General features: G+C 38.9%; 1 protein-coding gene and 1 non-coding gene across 5 annotated transcripts in view; one reads left to right on the forward strand and one right to left on the reverse strand.

The window, feature by feature from the left end:
• The window catches only part of UBAP2 (ubiquitin associated protein 2), a 125,123-nt gene that overhangs the window by 94,811 nt on the left and 16,287 nt on the right, over positions 1-14,025 (reverse strand). The gene's annotated exons all lie outside the window — the stretch shown is intronic.
• LOC137228472 (U6 spliceosomal RNA) lies at positions 2,045-2,151 on the forward strand. Its single transcript, XR_010945263.1, has one exon. It is a non-coding gene; the product is annotated as a U6 spliceosomal RNA (small nuclear RNA).

Raw genomic sequence — 14,025 nt, forward strand, 5'->3', positions numbered from 1 at the left:
GCTCTAAGAATTTAGTAGAGCTCTAAACTGTACTTAAAGCTTAAGGGTATCCCAGGATCAAGCAAAATTTAAAACTATAACTGCTAATTTGGTCATTAAACAACATCATATAATTCACACTTTTTTAATGGGCTCTATTCTCCCTTAAAAACAAAAGGCACCTGCTTTGTTCCCAAAGGAACAATTAGGGGAAAACTCTGACCCTCAATAAACTTACACTTAGTATTTAATCAACATACTACCTATGTCCTTTCTGACGAAACTGTTATCAAGATCTGCTGAGATGGTACAAACCCAATCAACTAATTGTAATGTTAAAAGAGTCTGCTGTTTTAGGTGAATATAATTAGCAGGAAAACGTATACATCCTCCCCTCTGAACCACACTTAAGAGCATGAATTGGAAACAGACTAACCATCTATGCCCTACAAATATCTGCTTGAATCAACTGGCCTAAATGTGGCACATAAAAAATTATGTACTTCAATGGAATATTACTCAGCCATGAAAAATGAAATATTGCCATTTGTAGCAACATGGATGCACCTTACAGATTATCATACTGAGTGAAGTAAGCCAAATATATGATATAACCTATATGCAGAATCTAAAAAATAATACAAATGAACTTACAAAACAGAAACAGACACACAGACACAGAAAACAAACTTATGGTTACCAAAGGATTAGGGGGAAGATATCAATAAATTAGGAATATGGAATTAACAGATACACACCACTATACATAAAATAGTTAAGCAACAAGGATTTACTGTATAGCACAGGGAACTATATTAAATATCTTGTAATAACCTATAATGGAAAATAATCAGAAAAAAATATATGTATAACTCAATCACTTTGCTGTACACCTGAAACTAACACAATATTTTAAACCAACTATACTTCAATTTAAAAAAATAAAAATACTCCCTGGGGAAGTACAAAATAATAATAACAACGTATTTCACATCAAAAAATTTTAAATGTTGAGCCTACTAGATTGAAAATTAAATTTGGGATTTAACACTGTCTGCCACTTAAAAGATGATTCAATGGATGAGATGTCCAAGACAAAGGTATACTACAACGCCCTAACTGATCCAACCTATCCCCTTTAGACTGTATCATATCCAACTAGGGAAGCCTAGAAACCCCTTATCAGCCTTCTCAAGGCCCTCTTTTTAAAAAGCCAGATTTCTCTCTCTGCTGCCAAGGCCTAAAATGGGGAAAGCATTATGTAAAAAACCAGCACTTTTCAAAGCAGAATCAAACCTACTAAGTTTTTGGTTTGGCTCTGTTACTGCTCCAAGAGCTACTACAAGGCATTTGAAATTGCCGGAACCCTGCCTCCAGAAACAGAGGCTTCAAAAAAGAAGGGCAGGAGAGGAATTGGAAAACAGAAACACAAAACCAATTCCAGTGGCTAAATATAAAATGTTATATCAAGTTAAATAAAAAGCTGAAAATGGAGCGTGGCAATATATATGGCAAAATGAAAACTTTAATGTAGAACGGCCATAATATTTCATGCTTAGGGAACATGTTAAAAGTTTTAAGAATCCATTTTAGTAACAAATCATTTTTACAAAAGGGTAGCAGTAAAACAAGAATATCCACTCGGAAACAATTTCCTTAATATTCTTTTGGTCATATTTCGTAAGAAGTCTCCACTGCCCCTTAAAGTGGCCTATCTATTGACTTATTTATTTATAATAAGCAAGCAAACACACACATCTGTATCTATGCTCATCTCTACCCAGATTATAACCATCAGGGCCCCAAATTCTTATTTCCCTTAGCCTTGCACTCCACCGCCATCCCCAGAGTATCTCTGCATCCACAGCTGCTGACAAAGGTTAGAGGTTCTGGGTCTACCATGAGGTAATTGCCAACAAAAAAATACAAATGATAACACCCTGGATTGAAACCAGAAATAATGGAGTCACCTATAAGGGGTTAGCGAGACAGTTTTGAAAGGACCCTGCTTTTCAAGTGTACGATTCAGAGGAATGAGGAACATTAGTTAAAAAATAAAAGGTCAGTGCTCGTTTCAGCAGCACATATACTAAAACTGGAACGATACAGAGAAGATTAGCATGGCCCCTGCACAAGGATGACAAGCAAATTCGTGAAGCATTCCACTTTTTTTTTAACACAACGTTGTAAAGCAACCATACTCCAATAAAAATTAATTAAAAAGGGCTTCCCTGGTGGCGCAGTGGTTGAGAGTCCGCCTGCTGATGCAGGGGACACGGGTTCGTGCCCCGGTCTGGGAAGATCCCACATGCCGTGGAGCGGCCGGGCCTGTGAGCCATGGCCGCTAAGCCTGCGCGTCCGGAGCCTGTGCTCCGCAACGGGAGAGGCCACAACAGTGAGAGGCCCACATACCGCAAAAAAAAAAAAAAAAAAAAAAAATTAAAAAAAATAAAAGGCCAAAAAATAAATAAGTAAATAAAAGACAATATTACCATACCTCATTGTCACTCACCACTCTGAGAGGAATGATGGGTAGAAGGGGCTGAGTCAGCCGCAGAAAAATGACAAAATATCTACCCCCAGCATGGAATAACCTACTTGGCAGGTGATGGGCTATCAGAAAGGCCTGACTGGGTAATTCCCTGGCAGTCCAATGGATAGGATTCTGTGCTTTCACTGCCACAGGCCCGGGTTCAATCCCTGGTCAGGGAACTAAAATCCCATAATCCACACAGAGAGGCCAAAAAACAAACAAACAAAGAAGGCTTGACTGGAACACTGTAGATATAGGGGGAAAGCCTCTTAAGAAAAAGAGAAGTTCCATGCAGACTCAATTCTACACTATAATATTAAGGAAAGCAAAAAAGACTGAAGATAGGAGGTAAATCCACAATTGTGAATGAGGAGACTAGAGGACCACAATCCTGGAAATCAACAAGACTTCTGCTGTAAAGAACATGTACTAATCATAGTTTTTTTTTAAAAAAAAAAGTGGCTCCTGAAATCAATCCTGGATAAATCTGAGAAACTGAACAGAAAAAGACAAGAAATATAAGTTCAAAGCTTGTACTGGGGGGCTTCCCTCGTGGCGCAGTGGTTAAGAATCCGCCTGCCAATGCAGGAGACATGAGTTCGAGCCCTGGTCCAGGAAGATCCCACATGCCACGGAGCAACTAGGCCCGTGTGCCACAACTACTGAGCCTGCGCTCTAGAGCCCGCGAGCCACGACTACTGAGCCTGCGTGCCACAACTGCTGAAGCTGTGAGCCTAGAGGACATGCTCCACAACAAGAGAAGCCACCGCAATGAGAAGCCCGCACACCACAACCAAGAGCAGCCCCCGCTCGCCGCAACTAGAGAAAGCCCGCATGCAGCAACGAAGACCAAATGCAGCCAAAAAAAAAAGCTTGTACTGGACTAAAGCTGTGGTCAAGAAATATTTATGAGGAATTCCCTGGCGGTCCAGTGGTTAGGACTCTGCACTTCCACTGCTGGGGGCCCAGGTTCGATCCCTGGTCAGGGAACGAAGATCCTGGAGGCCACGCAGTGTGGCCAAAAAAAAAAAAAGTATTACAAAAAGAACTGAGGTCAAGCAGCATTACAAACATCCTAATTTGTAGAACAGAGGCATTCCTAGCAAAGCTAAGTACACTTTTTAATATTTAGAGCTGCAAATTTATTATAATAGTAGCAACTGCCATCGTATTATCGACACTCCAGGAACCACTTTACCTCCAAATTATCACATTATCTGTGCAAGGTGGGTATTACGATATCTGTTTTATAGGTGAATATATAACCTATCACATAGACCTAGGCCAAGTAATAAGGGAGTTGGGATGTACAGGTCTGTCTTGATGCCAAAGTTTGGACTCTTTCCACTACTTCACACATTCTAGCTCCTTAATAAGTTCTCTTCAGAAAACTGTGGACCCAAGGCATTCAAAAATTAATGCACCCCTATGGCTGTACAACAATATGAATGTACTTAATGTCACTGAACTGTACACCTTAAAATGGTTAAAAAGGTAAATTTTATGTTACACATATTTTATCACAATTTAAAAAATCAATTCACCCAACAATTTTGCCCACAATTACTATCACATAATTAAAGAACAAGTCATTCTAATTATATTAAAGAGGCAAGACATGAAAATGAAAATATGAGGATGAAATTAGCCTTGATACTAGAACCTGATAAGGACAGTAGAAGAAACAATAATTATAAGTCAATCTCACTGACAGATGTAGCCATAAAAATTCTAAATTGAATCCAGCATTGTATAAAAAAGAAAATACACCATAACCATGTCTAGGATGTCCCAGGAATAAAGTTGGTTTAAGAAATGAAAAATCCACACAGACTTAGAAACCAAACTTATGGTTACCAAAGGGGAAAGGTTGGAGGGAGGGATAAACTGGGAGTCTGGGATTGATGTATACACACTACTACCTTTAAAATATATATATTTTATTATATATATTATATATATACCAAAAAGGACCTACTGTATAGCATAGGGAACTCTGCTCCATATTCTGTAACAACCTAAATGGGAAAAGAATTTGAAAAAGAACAGATACATGTATACGTGTAACTGAATCACTTTGCTGAACACCTGAAACTAACACAACATTGTTAATCAACTATACTCCAATATAAATTTTTTTTTAATTTTTAAATAAAAATAAAATTCTGAAGAAATGAAAAATCATTTAATAAAATCACTTTCACAGAATAAAATTTAAAAATTTATGATCGGGCTTCCCTGGTGGCGCAGTAGTTGAGAGTCCACCTGCCGATGCAGGGGACACGGGTTCATGCCCCGGTCCGGGAAGATCCCACATGCCGCGGAGCGGCTAGGCCCGTGAGCCATGGCTGCTGAGCCTACGCGTCCGGAGCCTGTGCTCCGCAACAGGAGAGGCCACGACAGTGAGAGGCCCGCGTACCGGAAAAAAAAAAAAAAAAAATTATGATCATATAAGCATTTCAATAAAGACATTAGTGAAATTCAACATTCACTCAAAATAAAAATTCTTAAAAAAATAAAAAATAAAAAAATAAAAATTCTTAGAAAACAAGAATACTCTTTGACTTGATAAAAGGTTATCTATATAAACCTGCAGCAAAAACCACACTGAATTAAAAGCATTCCTTTAAGATAACAAAAATAAACAACAAAATACAGGCATCACTGCCGTGATCACTTCCATTTAAACACTGATTTGGAGGTCCTTGCCAGCTCACTGTGGCAATTAAAAGACACACTCAAAAGATTAGAAAATAATATTTTAAAAGATCCCACTTCCCTAATAATTGTACAAACAAGTGTAAACACCTGAAACTAACACAACATTGTAAATCAACTATACTTCAACAAAAGAAGTGTAAAGAATCTTCAGCTATATTATTATAATTGGTTAAGTTTAGCAAAACTTCTAGATACAAAATAAAAATAAATGTACAAAAATTAATTACACCTATATACCAGCTAACAAAAAAAATTCTATGTCTATGGCTGCTTTTGCACTACAGTGGCAGTACTGAATAGTTATAACACAGGCAAAGCAGAAAATATTTCCTATCTGGCCCTTGAAAAACGTGCTCCAATACCTATTCACTCAATAAAAGTTATCATTCTTCCTCAACTAGATTCGACAAATTCCCAACGAAAGTCTAACAAGGATTTGTCTCAAACCTGACAAGGTGATTCTAAAATTACACAGGGGAGCAAACAGTCAACAGCTAAGACGCTCCTTAAAACAAAAACAACAAGGCCCAAGGCTGATCGTCCAGGTAGCAAGGATTAGAATGCCACAGTAATTACAACACTACAAGACTGGTACAGGGAGAGACAACCCATGCAATGGATCAGAAGAGAAAGCCCAGAAATATGATTTCCAAAAAGATGGCAATGCATGTGGTCAGGAAAGAACAACTTTCAGAGAGGTTGAAAGAACTGGTTGACTATAGTTTAAAAAATGTTTTTTACTAGGCCATACGTTAGAAAAGTTGTTTAACAGGTATTTTAAGAATATACAAAAGTCAAAATTATTGACTTCAGAAGAAAATAAGGTTAATTTTTTCACCCTGTATAAAGGAATTTTTATCTCATAATAGTAATTATTTTCTTAAGAGAAGCCCGCGCACCGCAACCAAGAGCAGTCCCCGCTCTACTCACTACTCTACAGCCCCCTTCACTACTAAATAGGTGTCAATATAAGAACTGCTAAAATTGCAAAGATTAATACCTTTTTTTTTTTTTGGCCACACAAGCGGCATGCGGGATCTTAGTTCCCCAACCAGGGATTGAACCCAGGCCCCCTGCAGTGGAAGAGCAGAGTCCTAACCACTGGACCTCCAGGGAAGTCCCAAAGATTAATAACTTTAAAATTAAAAACTTCTGTTCATAAAAAAGCAGCTGGCCCTGTGAAAATACAAGCCATAAACTGGGAAATTTTTTATCAACATACATGTGACAAGAACTAGTATTTGGATTTTATCAATATTAAGAAATACTGGGGACTTCCCTGGTGGTCCAGTAGTTAACATTTCGCCTTCCAATGCAAGGGGGTGCGGGTTCAATCCCTGGTCAGGAAGCTAAGCTCCCACGTGCCTCATGGCCAAAAAACCAAAACATAAAACAGAAGGAATATTGTAACAAATTTAATAAAGACTTTAAAGATGGTCCACATTGTGCTTCCCTGGTAGTGCAGTGGTTGAGAGTCCACCTGCCGATGCAGGGGACACGGGTTCGTGCCCTGGTCCGGGAAGATCCCACATGCCGTGGAGCGGCTGGGCCCATGAGCCATGGCCGTTGAGCCTGCGCGTCTGGAGCCTGTGCTCCGCAACAGGAGAGGCCACAACAGTGAGAGGCCCACATACCACCAAAAAAAAAAAAAAGGTCCACATCAAAGAAATCTTAAAAAAAAAAAAAAAAAAACTCTGATGGATAAACAAGGTCCTGTTGTATAGCACAGGGAACTACATTCAATATCCTGTAATAAACCATAATGGAAAAGAATATGAAAAATATATATGTAAAACTGAATCACTTTGCTGTATACCAGAAACTAACATTGTAAATCAACTATACTTCAATTAAAACACAAAGAAAGAAAGAAATACTATGGGGAATTCCCTGGCAGTCCAGTGGTTAAGACTCTGCTTTCACTGCTGAGGGCCCGGGTTCAATACCCGGTCATCAGGGAACTAAGATCCCATAAGCCGCTCAGTGCAGCTAAAAAAAAAAGAAAAAAAAACAAAGAGAAATACCATGAAACACAAAGCAACAGAAAATTATCCAATAGGAAAACCAGCAAGAGTCTGTCAGAACTTCACAGTAGATAACCAAAATAGCCCTTAAGTTTCCATCAAAGTCCATTTAAAATATCCCAAAACAGCCTACAGATTTCTAGGATTATATTTCCTAATACTTTTTATATATTAACTTTCCTTTGAATTCTACAGTACATACATGCAATTCATATTTTAGCTTATCAATTCTGTTTCTTCTATATCTAACTTGTCTTCCTAACCTTAAATCATAAACGAGTTAAGACCAGAAATTCATTTTATTTTGTTTTTTCCCTTCACTACTAAATAGGTGTCAATATAAGAGACATTTGATAAATATGTTGAAATGACATGTGATAGAAGCTAGTAACTTATAAAAATTAAGAATGACGTAAGGAAGACCAAATCATAACAGAGCCAATGATTCCAAAAAAGAACAATACATGAATTGAATTCTGTTTTCTAAAACAATCAGTTACAGACACCTCAAAGCAAGCACTCCCATGATGTGAAACAATGTTCCCCTATTTATAAATCTTACACATCTCAGGTTAATGAAATGACATTATACAAGTATTTCTAGTTATCTTTTGGACCTGTGTATCTTAAATTTAGAGAAGAGACGAACCATAATTCAGGATACCATTTCAGGCATCACAAGGAAAATTATGTCCCTGAAACCTATTTTAGCTAGAAAAGGTTTCACAAGCTTTTCATTGAATCAGCTATTCTAATATTATTTACTAATATTCTTAATAGGTCCTCTGTCAACTGGAATGCTAAAGGTCACAGGCATATTACTGCACTGCCTTATACATACACTGTAAATAGCAAATAACCAATTAACCAGAATATCTCACATGCCTAATATGCCGGTTTAAAACTTTTTACTCTATTTGAATCCGTCTCTCACTGTCAGTATGAATACACACTTTGCATACTTTTTTGAGTTAAAGATTTTGAGATTTTATTGGTTTGGGTTTACTGTTTTGGTTGTATTATATAAACAAGGTTAATTGTTTTGTCACGATTATTTTAAGAGCTTTCTTTGAGTTTAGTGTTCTCAGATATGAATACAAACATATGAAACTGTCAAGCATCATACAAATGTGAAACTAGTATTTCTGAAATAAAGGGATTACTTGATTCTTTCTAAAATCACTTTGAGCACTAATACTCTATAATTCTATGCTAAATATCTAAAAGTTAAGCATCCAACCAAAACCTGCCTGGCTGAGTGGCATTCCCAGGGTAAAACCTTTTTTTAAAAAAAGTCGTTTTTAGTTTACCCACAGATTTCAAAACAGTTCTTTTTTTAATTGAATTATGTGATCCTTTTCTCACTCATCTTTAACTGTTTAATCCTCAGTGCCCCCATTTATGAAAATAAACTAGGTACATTAAATATAACAAAATGAGAATTTCTTCTTACAGCAGTGCCATCTGGTGATGAAAATCTGCATGTACAGAAATAAGCTAAATTGAATGGATGCTTAGATCGAGTTTTTTGATTTACACAAGACTTTTAGTCTTAATAGTCTTGCTATTAAAACCAAACACTTTGATGTAATGTATCTGAATCTCACTTGTCAATCAGAAAAACCATAAACTCCTTATGTTTCAAACTATAAAAAATTTACTAATTCACTGCCTCAATATAAACATTAAGACTTAATATCTCTAGGGAATTCCTTGGTGGCACAGTGGTTAAGAATCCGCCTGCCAATGCAGGGGACACGGGTTCAAGCTCTGGTCCAGGAAGATCCCACATGCCACAGAGCAGCTAAGCTCGTGCGCCACAACTACTGACGCTGAGCTCTAGAGCCCGCAAGCCACAACTACTGAGCCTGAGTGCTGCAACTACTGAAGCCCGCACGCCTAGAGCACATGCTCTAAAGATAAACGTGCAAGTTTATAAAGTAAGCAGAGGGGGAAAAAAGTGTTACTAAAATCCTCTGGGAAAAAACAGAGCTCAGAAAACAAAGTCAACAGGATGTATGATTCAACAAATTTTCTTATGCTTTACATAGAGCCTCTGGAGACAATGAATTCATAAAACAAGGTAAAAAGCATAAGTTACCAAAATCATTATCGACATCCTTAAAAATTACCACCAGTGAATTGTGAAAATGAGTAAGTCACGGAAATTAGACTATAAAAATCAACACCTTGGGACTTCCCTGGTGGCGCAGTGGTTAAGAATCTGCCTGCCAATGCAGGGGACACGGGTTCGACCCTGGTCCGGAAAGATCCCACAGGCCGCGGAGCAACTAAGCCCGTGGGCCACAACTACTGAGCCTGCGCTCTAGAGCCCACAAGCCACAACTACTGAGCCCGTGTGCCACAACTACTGAAAGCCAAGCACCTAGAGCCCGTGCTCCACAACAAGAGAATCCACGGCAATGAGAAGCCTGCACACTGCAAAAAAGAGAAGCTCCCGCTCGCTGCAACTAGAGAAAAGCCCGTGCGCAGCAACGAGGACCCAATGCAGCCAAAAATATAATTAATTAATTAATTTTTTAAAAACTCAACACCTTTAGCATACTGCCATATGGGGAAATTCTCTGTTCCCTTTTCTGGGAAAAAAAGCTCTGTGTAGTAAATGAGAGTGCTTCTCCAATAAGCAACCGAGTTGCCAGGCCACAGGAATTCAGTTTACTCTTGTGTTCCATCCTACCACTCTCCACCCCCAAGAACTACTATCCTGGAACAGGTTCCAAGAGAATTCTTAGAATAGAAACAGACAAGAGCAAGAGATTCTAAAAATAATCCAGTAGAAACTCAAACATACATATCTCAAGTTCTTGAGTGGCAGGAAGCACCAGGTTATTCAATCTATACAACCAAATTTTAACACCGATTTTAACCTCACCTCATTCAAAGTAAATTAAAGATATGATAGATTTTAACAGGGGTAAGAAATGCTACTACATTTTTAACCTCTTTAAAAACAAAATCAGCAAAATACCATATAAAGCTTCCTAGATTATCTAAAGTGCAAGAATGGTCTAAAATTACTTGTAATAGAAGGAAAGTAAACCAGCAGAATAAACCAATTTGATTAAACTACAAAGACTGTCTCTGTAAAGGGACACTTTTAGAAAATGTTTTATTAACTGTTATTTTTTTCAAGCACTTTTTGTAGATAAGATACGTCAGTGAAAGAGCTGCATTTTCAAGTGTTCCAGAATTTCAGAATGAACTGGACATGGTTAACAGCCACCTGCACTTCTATTAAAGTTTACATAAGCAAATACCACAAACTCGTAAGAGAACCCTACCTAACGTTAGACATTAAAAAGGCATAAAAAAAAAATATTGTTTGGAGACTTCCCTGGCAGTCCAGTGGTTAAGACTGCGCTTCCAATCTGGGGGTGCGGGTTCTATCTCTGGCTGGGGAACTAGGATCCCACATGCCACGCAGAGCGGCCAAAAAAAAAAGAATTGTTGGGTAAAAATTTATCTACAAACCACGTAAACCCTAACAGAAAAACAAAGATACATTTGGTCATCCTGAGATGTTACAGAACACTTGTTGATAACATGCTGAGAACTGTGAAGACTTTGGTGAAAGCACCAAGGGCTTTATTTAAGATAGTAAGTATCACAAAGTGTCAGCATTGGAAGGTACCTCTGAAACCAGGAGGTTCACAGAGTATTTCATCCACTGCATCAAGAAAAAATTATATTCCAGAAACAGCAAAATAAATGTCTTTTTTTTCCAAACAGAATATAATTAACCCACACAACATGAATTACTTAATCAGCTAAGAGCTCAACTACTAAGAACAGAAACTAGTCTGCATCAAGAATGCTCACAGAGGGGACTTCCCTGGCAGTCCAGTGGTTTAGACTCCGGGCTTCCACTGCATGGGGCACGGGTTCGATCCCTGGTCAGGGAACCAAGATCTCACATGCTGCATGGCGCAGCTCAAAAAAAAAAAAAAAAAAAGAATGCTCACAGAGATGCTGCTCACTCGGTCCTTAGGCCAATGGGACCAGGTCTGTCTTAGTTAGACTGGCAAGGATGGGTAGGGGGTCCTTCATCTGTATCAAAGACTCAGTCACTCATTCTCAATAGCCTGAAACCATTAAGTAATGACAATAATATAGCAACAAATGCATACTGTTTACCAAGTGCCAGACACCACTGAAGTGCTTTACGCATACAGAATTAAGTCATTACCTTACCGACAACACTCTGAAATACATCCTAATACTACTCCTATTTTACAGACAGGAAATTAAGACATACAAAGATTCACAGCTAGTTAAGTGGTAAGGTCAAGATTCAAACCCAGGCCATCTGGCTCCACAGTCTGTGTTCTCACCCGCTATGCTATGCTGCAAGCATATATATCAATTACAAATATACAACAGACTCCAACTCAGCTTCCTCTTCTTTAAGACGGCATAACTACTGTTGGCGTCACCTTCATAACTCATACCTGATGCAAAAGATCTGGTTCTGGGTCAGAATCTCACCTAGCTTCCCAGCCTTTCAGATACCCACAGGTGCTCCCTTGGTTGTCTATTGTAATGTTTTTTGGGTTTTGGGTTTTTTTAAATACATTTATTTATTTATTGCTTGGCTGTGTTGGGTCTTCGTTGCTGTGCGCGGGCTTTCTCTAGTTGTGGCGAGCAGGGGCTACTCTTCGTTGCGGTTCACGGCTTCTCATTGCAGTGGCTTCTCATTGCAGTGGCTTCTCTTGTTGCAGGGCACGGGCTCTAGGCGCGTGGGCTTCAGTAGTTGTGGCACGCAGGCTCAGTAGCTGTGGCTTGCGGGCTCTAGAGCGCAGGCTCGGTAGTTGTGGCCCACGGGCTTAGTTGCTCCACGGCATGTGGGATCTTCCCAGCCCAGGGCTCGAACCCGTGTCCCCTGCATTAGCAGGCGGATTCCTAACCACTGCACCACCAGGGAAGCCCTGTTCTTGCTTTTTCTATTAAGAAAATACCCATTATTCTCAACCTTTTTCTGCAGAGGAAATTCATTTTTTCATTCCTGCAGAGAACACTGATTTGTATTAAGAACCTCAACAAATTTGGGAAGCCCAAAGCAGCCAACAAGAGGAAGTCTACATCCCCAACTCAGGAGAGAGTGAGGCAGCTACAGTGCCAAGGAGTGCCAAGGAACTCTAGTATGAGACCCAATTACACGCAACTAAACTTATTGTGCCCTGCGTGCCAGGAGCTGACCAAGCTGATACTTTTATTCTCCACAGCTGCTGAGGGCAAGGTCAGGCCTCTAGCAGTTGGTGGACAAGGTTAACTCCCCTACGCCCAGGCTTGGCTGACAATGTTATCTGCTATTCTGTACATATAATCTGCCCACAGAAAAGATGAGTGCTGATGAACCCTTGAACATTATAGGACATCAAAAATTATTTGGTATAGTCATATTTCTCTTTTAGGTTACCTAAGGTCAGGGGAGAAAAATGATTTAACTGCCTATGGCTGCTTCCTTACATCTGTCCCACTCCTACACTGCTATTTCTTGGCTCTAAACCCTATCTTTAACCAAGACCCTAGTTCAGTAGCTATCTTATGATTCTTTGCCCTCCTATCCCTTAGAAGCCCCTCGTTGTTCATGACCAGTCTTAATCCCTTCTTCTAACAGCCCTTTCTCTCAAAAAAGGTGGGGAAGGGGGTTTCAGACTTCCAGTGGTTATGACTCCACGCTTCCAATGCAGGGGGAGTGAGTTTGATCCTTGGTCGGGGAACTAGGATCCCACATGCCTTGCAGCATGGCCAAAAAAAATCTTAAAAAAAAAAAAAGAAAAATTTTTTTTAAAAGGGAGGGGGCTTGGAGGGGGTACCCATACTATACAGCATTTCAGAAGACCTACAAGTTGTAATACTGTACTTTTTATTTAGATTGCAATCAAACAAGCACTCTCCAAATAATACCAAGATGTTACATTCATTAGAGGGTTACTACACCATAGACAAAGACTAGTAAAGGGTCTCGTTTTTTTTAATTTAAAAAAAAAAAAACTTACACTGGAACTAGATTAAAATAGAATTTCTATAAATCATCCACTTACCAGAATATATTAATGGCTTTCTTATAAATCCAGTAATAATTCTTGCTAAACACACTCACACCCACTTTTTTTTCTTGCTCTACGTATATCAGATTCTGTTTACCTTCCTGTGTGTTATTCTCTGGTCTTGCTCCCCCAGAATTAGTACCCACCCACATATACAGTGACACATCCAGAGTTTGCTTTCTGCTTTCAGCCTCCATTTCTGAAACCTTCTAAGTTCCTCACAGGCTCTGGCAACAAGGAATTACTATATACCCATTATCTTTAATATCCTCTAATAAAATATAACCTGCAAAAATACTGAATCACTGTGCTGAAATTAACACAATATTGTAAAGCTACTATACTTCAATTAAAAAAAAAAAAGAAAAGTAATTACTAGATAACTATGCTATTATCTCCTGCCATGTTCTGATCCTGTGGTTGCACAGTGGGCCTAAGGAACCAATAGAATGGTGAAACAAGTAAAGGAGGAGTCCAGAAAAACTGCTACTCCATGAAAACACCAGAATGTCAACCCCGGTTTGTCAGCTTACTTATTAGCTAAAAGTGCCTTTCTATCCATGTCCGGTTCTTAACAGTGATGGTATCTCCAGAAGCATCGGGAATTTCCCATCATCAAATAAACAAAGTTTAAGACTCTAGAATAGTGGATCACCATCCATCACCACCCCTCATTGCATAGTACAATCACTTGAGC

Source organism: Pseudorca crassidens, chromosome 7 (genome assembly GCF_039906515.1).
Source record: "Pseudorca crassidens isolate mPseCra1 chromosome 7, mPseCra1.hap1, whole genome shotgun sequence".
In the NCBI taxonomy this organism is placed as follows: Eukaryota; Metazoa; Chordata; class Mammalia; order Artiodactyla; family Delphinidae; genus Pseudorca; species Pseudorca crassidens.